Source organism: Balaenoptera borealis (assembly GCF_965194805.1).
Source record: "Balaenoptera borealis genome assembly, chromosome: 8".
In the NCBI taxonomy this organism is placed as follows: Eukaryota; Metazoa; Chordata; class Mammalia; order Artiodactyla; family Balaenopteridae; genus Balaenoptera; species Balaenoptera borealis.
Window position 1 is genome coordinate 24,411,301 of NC_138865.1, and position 8,673 is coordinate 24,419,973.

General features: G+C 56.7%; 1 pseudogene across 1 annotated transcript; it reads left to right on the forward strand.

Annotated features, from left to right (window-relative positions):
* The first annotated feature begins 1,210 nt into the window (after positions 1 to 1,210).
* Positions 1,211 to 8,340, forward strand: LOC309633328 (cyclin-dependent kinase 20-like; annotated as a pseudogene). The gene is made up of 8 exons (XR_014249551.1): positions 1,211 to 1,638; positions 1,949 to 2,103; positions 4,215 to 4,403; positions 4,646 to 4,767; positions 4,958 to 5,020; positions 5,756 to 5,879; positions 6,325 to 6,480; positions 7,951 to 8,340. The product of XR_014249551.1 is annotated as a cyclin-dependent kinase 20-like (transcript).
* The last annotated feature ends 333 nt before the right edge of the window (positions 8,341 to 8,673 follow it).

Here is an 8,673-nt window from a genome sequence, read left to right on the forward strand (position 1 = left end):
AAGGGGTCATACATTTCCCACCCTTGGGGCACATGTGCAGAAAGGCTCGTTGGGAGTCAAAAGGGAGGGGGCACCACCCCATAATATGTGATGCTAAGGTCATCCCATAGGCCTCTGGGCTGTAATCCATCTTGGAAAAAAGTTGCATTCACGTTGGGGAGTGTCCTAGGGCAGGTCAGGTGTGGAAAAGGAAACCAGATAATTGGCCAAAGGTACACAAAGACCCAGAAGAACTGCCCTATATAAATGACTTAACCTCCTCTTTACTGTGCTCCTCCTCATTAGGGAGGACACCCACACCCTTTGTCTCCAGGTGTGCATCTCTGCCTTGCTTCTATCTTAACTAAACAAACTGTTTCTCTGTGTGCTCTCCCACTTGTTGTTGTTGTTGTGCTGTGTCTCTAATAATAAACTTTGTACCTGTTTTTATAGTTTTGCCTCCATGAGAAATGCATTTTTCACAGGGGGCAAGAGCCAAGGGGTGGTGGCTAGGATTCCTGGTTTTCATCCAGGCTACCCAGGTTCAATTCCTGGCACGGAATTAAGATCTTGCTTCACGCCACCACTCACTGCTGCCTCTCCAAGATGAAATGGACTGTTAGATCTGAGATCTTTAGCTATCCCAAAGATGGAAAATTGTAGATTATTTTACATTTATCTCATTGTGTATGAGATTGAGCACCTTTTCAGAAGTTTAAAAAGCTAATTGTGTTTTTTGTCAACATCCCTTCATGGCATGAACTTCTTAAAAATCACTCAGGCTGCAAATTCTTCCAAATGTTTCCTCATGAGAAGCCCTTAGACATGGACTTTCCGGGTCAGACTTTTTACTCTTTAAACGTTGTCTTTACATGTTGCCAACTGACGCTCACTCCACAATGCAGACCTGAACCCGTCTCGTTTCAATCATCATTGGCTTTGGGGCTCATAGGTGGAAATGGCACCTGTAGGTTCTCACAGGTGGAAGCTTGCACCTCTAGGTATGGGGGCGAGGGTACCCTGGCCTGCCAGAGTAGCCGGCCCCGCCCCGTCACCTTTTGGCCACGCCCTCGGCGCCGCGGTCCCGCCCCCGGCTTGCGGCCCCGCCCCGTGCCCCCGCTCGCCCCGCTGAGTGCCCCGCCCGCCTCGCTGAGTGCCCCGCCTCCACCCCGGAGAGCGGCTCCACCCTCCCGCCTATGTAGCCCGCTCCCAAGGCTGTTCCGCCTTGCGCGCTGGCTGCATGCCCCCGCCCCTCTGCGTAACCTGGCGTCACTCGTCACGTGACGCCCGGCAGTGCCACGAGGGGTCGGCGGTGGCTCTCGCTCCCGCTGGCACGGTCTGTGCACGGGTGATTCCCGCCGAATGAAGCGCACTGAGGCGTGATGGCGAGGGCCTAGGGGAAGGCGCAGACAGGCCTGGACGCCGCCTGTAGCTGCCTTCGGCCTCCCGGCCTCTGCGCTCTTTCCTGCGCCGTTGCTAGGCAGCCGCATCTGGGCGCGGGAGGCAGGGCGGGCTAATGCGGAAAGGTACGGGTGCCGGGGAGGGGCTGTGATTGCAGAGGGTCCGGGTGTCTGGCAGAGGGCTATGGAGCAGTACTGCATCCTGGGCCGCATTGGGGAGGGCGCGCACGGCATCGTCTTCAAGGCCAAGCACGTGGAGGTGAGCACCCAGCCCTTCCTCCTTCGGTTCCATTGAGATCTACCCGTTGTCCCGACCCACGCTTGGGCTCCTGCCTCCCCGCAGCTTTTCGTGGCGTGCTCCCGCCTCCTTTGCTCTCTTGAGTGGAGGGCGTCCAGCAACCAGCGGTGCTTTCTTCGGGCGAGTGCCCCCTAGGAGGGTGGCGTGGATGTCTCTGAGCTGCTTGCTCAGCGCTGCGCCTGCTGGCCCTGATTTCCCTCCAGCCCGGGGTGGGGGGCGCGTCCCACCCCCACGAGGGCCTCAGGCCTCGGCGTCGCATCCCCTTTTCCAGCCGGGGATGGGCCTGCAGTGTCTGCGTCCTGTCCCAGACAGACTGGAGAGATCGTTGCCCTCAAGAAGGTGGCCCTGCGGCGGCTGGAGGATGGCATCCCCAACCAGACCCTGCGGGAGATCAAGGCCTTGCAGGAGATCGAGGACAGTCAGTATGTGAGTGGGGCTGGTGTTCTGAGGTGCTGGTTCCCGCCCTCCTCCACTCACTCCCACTCTGAGGTCCTGCAGTCACTCTGTTCACTCATTTGCTTCCTCACCCCTCACTCCCTTTTTTCTCCACTTGTTGTTCACCCTCATTCACTCAGTTACTTCACTCATTCATTCCCTGTCGTTCACTCGCTTATTTCTTCGCGTACTCGTTCGCTCATTCACTAACTTATTCCTTTTTTCTCAAAACACTTGGTGATTTCTGATGATAATGATAATTGCCACCTATTGAGCTCCTGTTATGTTCTGCATGCCAGGTTAACTGCTTTATGTATATTGTCCTTCTGAGTTTCGCCCTCTGCTCCGCAAGGCACGCTCAGGCTCTCCCTATCTCAGGCCAGGGGAGGAGGCGCAGCCACCAGCTTACGGGTGCTCAGCTTGTTCCGCTTGTCTGTGGAGGCTTTGGCCCAGGTCTGATCGCAGAATCAGGACGGTTTAACACTGGGGCCTCCCATAGACTCTACCCTCTACTGGCTACTGGCAACACAGAAACCAGCCCCAACCTGCTCTTGAGAACTGAAGTGTGGTAGGGGAGATGGCCAAAGGCTACAGCGCCCATCTGGCGTGGTTTGTGCTGTGACAGGCCTGGGAGGGGCTGTGGGCACACGAGGAGAGACACCTCACACACCCAGTTTCATTCTCTTTGTGGTATTCTCTCTTGTCCATGTCCTGAGTAGAGGATGTGCTTAACTTCCTGGGAAGTGACAAGGGTAGGTCCACCCACCTAAGGGTGGGTGATACTCTGACTTGTTTCTTATTCTCTGGAGATGTCCTTGATATATTGGGTGACACAAGCATGTTATAAAACTGTGTGTGTCATCTTGGTTTTGTATGAAAATATTTTGTATATATATATGAATACATGCCTGTGTGTGCCATGTCTCTTGTAAAGTCTGGTGGAATAGACTCCTAAGGTTGACTGTAGGATTTTTCTCTTGCTGTTTTTTTCATTATAATTTTGGGTATTATCTGAATGTATTTGTTTGTCCCAATCTGTAAAATGAGTGTCTACTACCCTCAACATCAGAAAAATAGTAATATGGCCATTCTTGTTTTTTGAGGAAAGTAAAAGGGCTTTGCTGACAGCTTGTGTGTGGGAGAGGTGGAGGGCCCATAGGAAGCTGGTGATACGGTCCCATGTCCTGTGCATCAGCAGGCCTGAAGAGTCTATCTTTAAAACACTCCAGATCTTACCCTGGCCCAGGCCATCCTCACCTCTCATCAGAACAACTACAGCAGGCTCCCCTGCCCCCCCGCCCCCCCGCCACTGCCTCCACTCCACAGTCAAAAAATGTACATGAAATCATCCACTCCCTGGCTTGAAAAGCTCCAGAGGCTTCTCTTCACTCCGAAAGAACTGTCACCATCTGCTTCCACCCCGCTCCAGCCTCTTTTTTCATTCACAACTTCTTAAGTGTCTCGCCCGTGATAAGCACTGTCTAGGCTCCAGGAGTACAGAACAGAGCAGCCTCCTTCCTGTTCTTGCCTCCGGGCCTTGTGTTTGCTGTCCCCTGGCCCAGAGCTCCTTCCCAGACGCCTTCTCTTCTTTCTTCATCAGAATCTCCATCAAAACACCCTATACGTTTGTTGTTTGGTCATTTGTCAGTCATTTGTCCCCTGAGCTCCTTCAAGTCCTTCGGGACCCACCAGCCCTTGCTCCTGTTCACTAGTGTGCAGCCTGCCCTTGTGACCTCGTGGGCCCTCAGGAAGTATATGTGACATGTCTCCTGCTCTCCCAGTGCTGGGAGTTGTGATCACCTGTGTGTGTGTGTGTGTTTCCAGGTGATTTTCCAGTTCGTGGGCTGGGTGGGGGACCAGACACTGCCCTAAGTCGCCTTTCTTAGACCTTCTTTTCCCTGAGTGTTTACTGGAGCATTAGAGTAGGGACTCGCCTTCTCCTGGGAGAGGGAAGCAAGAGATCACCAAGCTCCCTGATTCTGAGCTCAGATCTCATGCCACCATCTCTGCCTGCCTGGTCCTCTGTTGGTGCAAGGGCTGAGGGTCCCAGAGAGAGTCTGAGCCATGTGAGTCTGGAGGCTGATGGGATGCCCCGCTTGCAGGTGGTACAGCTGAAGGCCGTGTTCCCGCATGGCGCAGGCTTCGTGCTGGCCTTCGAGTTCATGCTGTCAGATCTGGCTGAGGTGGTGCGCCACGCCCAGAGGCCGCTGACCCAGGCGCAGGTCAAGAGCTACCTGCAGATGCTGCTCAAGGGGGTCGCTTTCTGCCATGCCAACAACATTGTACATCGGGTCAGTTCCAGCATGGGCTGGGGTGGGACCGGGGGGGTGGCTGGGCTGTGGGTAGGCCAGCCCTTGATGAAAGGCATGGTTAGAAAAGGGACAGAGGGGGCAGGGCCTATGGGTAGGAGGCCAGGGCTGGGGCCCTGGAGGTCGGGTCTTGCGCTGACCTGGGTGCCCAGCCTGCCAAGCCCTCCTGTCCCGAGGTCCTGTGGGGGCTCTGGAGGAACTGATGCCTCTTTGGGTGCTCTCAGGACCTGAAACCAGCCAACCTGCTTATCAGTGCCTCGGGCCAGCTCAAGATAGCGGACTTTGGCCTGGCCCGGGTCTTTTCCCCAGATGGCAGCCGTCTCTACACGCACCAGGTGGCCACCAGGTAGGGAGGACCAGTTCCCAAGCAGGACCTGGCAATAGATAGGCCCCAGCCCTCCTGCTGGGAAGAGATGCTTCTGGACCTTCTGTCCAAACAGTGCTCTTGGGGCTGGTGTGGGGGCCAGGATGACCTTCCGAGGCAGCTTCCTGACAGACCGGTGACCTGGCTGTGACCACCTGCCCTCCTCTCACAGGTGGTACCGAGCCCCTGAGCTCCTGTATGGTGCCCGCCAGTATGATCAGGGTGTCGACCTGTGGTGAGACGCCTATGGGCTGGGCAAGGGGGAGTGTGGGTCGTTGGGTCACCTTTTCCTCCTGGGCATTGAGGTCTCTAAGCCATTTGCGGGTTTTCCTGCTGTGAGCTCTAGGTTGCCATGGGGGTGTCTCCCCTGGTTAGAGTATCTCTGCGGAGTTTGGGATGAGTGTTCCTCCCCATGACAGTTTTGAGCTGGGAGGGGTCAAGTGGGATCAGAGTGGTTGTCCCAGTAGGAAGCTTCTGGGCTGAGGTCGGGAAGGTGGTCCGAGGCATGGGGCGTCTAAGCTGCTATGCAGGGTGTGATATCCCAGGATGCAATGTTCCTGAGCCATCTAGACGCCTGGGTCCCTGGATATGAAGGCCCTGAACCTTTATTTGGGGTAGGATGGTTTGTATATGCCTAAGAGTTTGAGATTTGGGGGCCGTTTTGGAGTCTGCCCCAGAATGGGAGGAGGTGGCAGTGTGTCCCAGAATGTGAGGCTCTGAGAAGTCTCAGAACTGTTGACGGGTTGATGTGTGTTCCAGAGTTGAGGCCTGAGAGCTGTTTAGAGAGGGGGATATGCTCTGTGTTCTAGGCTTGAAGTCTTTGACTGTTCGGGGATCTGTATCCTTAGCTATGAAGCCTGAAGGCTACTTTGTGGGTATCTTGACCACAGTGTGAGGTGTGGGTGCTGGTGTGGGGAGATCTGTTTCCATGGTGTGAGATCTCTGAGTTGTTTGGGTTCTGTATCTGCAGGGCTGTGGGCTGCATCCTGGGGGAGCTGTTGAACGGGTCCCCCCTTTTCCCAGGGGAGAATGACATTGAACAGCTTTGCTGTGTGCTTCGAATCTTGGGCACCCCCAGTCCTCAAGTCTGGCCGGTTTGCAGGGGCCTACAGTGGGGAGGGGTGGGGGCGGGTGGCTTCTATTACCCCAATAGCTAGTGACTCCCCTGCCCCGCACCTTCTCTCTCGTGGCCCCATGCCTCCTTGACTTGCCGGACCTCGGTCCTGGCCCAGCGTGGGGTCTCCTCCTCCCCTGCCCTGCTGGAGGTGCGAGGGCCAGGGCCCAAGCCCTATCCCTTCCTACCCGTCCCCAGCACACACGCATCCAAACCGAGCTGGGCATGGAGCAGGCGCCTGAGATGTGGAGGAAGCACTGAAGGACTGAGTGAGCACGTGATGTCATGAGTGACGTGTGAGCAGGGGTGCATGGATGGGGGAGTGATGAGTGAATGGGAGCAGGTAGGTGACAGGGAGCGAGAACTGACACCTAAGGGGGCTGGCGGGGTGGGTGCCGGCCCTGATGGACCCCCTTCTCCTCCAGGAGATCAAGGACCTGCCTGACTACAACAAGATCTCCTTCAAGGAGCAGGCTCCCGTGCCCCTGGAGGAGGTGCTGCCCGATGCCTCTCCCCAGGCCTTGGACCTGCTGGGGCATTTCCTCCTCTACCCTCCACGCCAGCGCATTGCAGCCTCCCAGGTAGGGTGACACCCGTTGCCCTGACCCTCCTCGTCCATGTCCTTTTGACCAGGCAGGTTGAGATTCTCAGAACCTGTGATGGGCTGGGACCAGAACCCCTGGAGCCAGGGTTAGGAGGGTGCAGGGCAGGTGTGCCTCTCCTGAGTGGACCCTAGAGGGCAGGTGGCCAGGGGTGGCCCATTAGAAGGGCATGCACACGTCGCAGAAGAGCGAGTCTTGGGTTATTGGTGACTCACTTCTTCGTCCCTTCATTCCTTCAACAAGAATTTACTAGCATCTGGCACGTGCTGAGCATTGTCCTGGACCCTGATCCAGAGTGAACAGACGTGGCTTGTGCCTGTGGGGTCTCCACCCTGTGGTGAGGCAGGGCCGTCAGTCTGTGGGAGCCGAGGGGAGGGATGTTGGGACTGACTTTGGGGTCATGCAAGGCTTCCTGGAGAAGGGCAGGTTTAAGCATGGGGAGCTGTTTTCCCAAGAGAAATGATGAGCAGAGGCCTGGAGAGGAGGACCCAGGAGGGGTGGGTCGTGGCTGGAAGGCAGGGGAGGAGGGGAGGACCATGGGCTGATGGCTGATGGTGTGAGGGCCTCTGTCGGGTGTATCTGTCCATCTGGCCTCATGGCAGCCTCCCCTCCCTGCCCTCGGCACTAGCAGTGTGTGTTTACACATGCCCCTGGCGAGTTCCCATGTCAGCAGCACCTTCAGAGTGTACTGAGGCCAACTGACCACCTCTCAGCTCCCTGCTGCTGCCCCCATTCTAAGCGCCCCCCGCCCATTGCCTCCCAGAATCTGCTTCTCCTGCCCATTTAGTCTTTCCTCCACGTGGCAGAGAGAGGGACCTTGTCCAGGTAGGCTGTCGCATCCTCGCCTGCAGGGCCCTCCTGGGGCTCCCTCAGAGGAGAAGCCAGGTCCTAGTGGCCCACAGCCATCACACATTTGGGGCCATCACCTCTGTGACTCTGCCAGCTCCCATTCCCCTTGCTCACTCCCCTCGGGCCCCAGGGCTTCTCCATGTCCTGGGGGTCTGTGCATTTCTGTCCCTAGGCCTCACTCATTCACCTTTCAGGTCTCTGCTTGAGCGCCACCTCCCAGGGGCCTCCCTTCACCATTCTTCAGGCCTGCAGCCCCTCCAGTATTGCTCATCCCCCCTCATACTTTCTCTTTCCCACAGCACTAATCATTTGATGCACTGTTTGTCTTACTTCTTTATCGTGTTTATTACCCCCACCCCTCACTATGTGGAAAACTTGAAGGCAGAGCTCTTTGTTCTGTTTACCGCTGCATCTCCTGTCTCTGGAGCAGTGCGCAAACAGTGAGCACTCCGAGGTGTTGGAGTCACCTGAACGATGAGCAGATGAAGGAAAAATCCTCTCCAGGGCAATGTTCACATCTCCTCCTCGGAGGGAAGTGGCTGAAGCTGGGACGGGGAGGTGACCAGTTTCCTTTTGCTGCCCCTTGCTTGCTGCCCTCAGGCCCTCCTGCACCAGTACTTCTTCACAGCTCCCCTGCCTGCCCACCCCTCGGAGCTGCCGATTCCTCAGCGCCCAGGGGGACCTGCCCTCAAGGCCCCCCCAGGATCCCCCCCACGTCCATGACCTCCACGTGGACCGGCCTCTCGAGGAGTCGCTGTTGAACCCGGAGCTGATTCGGCCCTTCATCCTGCAGGGCTGAGACGTTGGGCCAGGCCCCACAGGCGTGTCCCCCCCTTCCCTCCCCAGGACAAGCCAGGCCTCTTGTTCTTCTGCTCTGGCCTGATTCGACCACAGTGGTCCTGCTCCTGGCCAGGCCATCCAGCCTCAGCAGAGGGGACCCTCGGCCTGTGCTGTCGGCCTCCCGTCTGTTGCTGGTAACAGATCCATCAGAAGGAGGCGGTGAGCTCCGCTGCCGTGCCTGCCATGGGGCTGGTTCTCTAGTTGCTGCCTTCCTGGTCAGGGGCAGTCCTGGTGGAGCCGTTTGGGGGAGCGCTGAGTGTAGGATGTCCTCATGTCGGAAATCCAAGTGGGAAGGAAAGTGTGGTTTGATTTTGTTCTCAGAGACATTAAACACTAGTTCACTTTTGAGATTTATTATAAAAACGCCCGGTAGTTCTACGTGACGTATGCCCCTCTTCCTTTCCAGTTGAGGGAAGTGGCTGAGGTAGCATCATCCCCTGGCCCTTGCTTCTCTGTGGTCACTGGGAAAGTGGCCCCATTCAT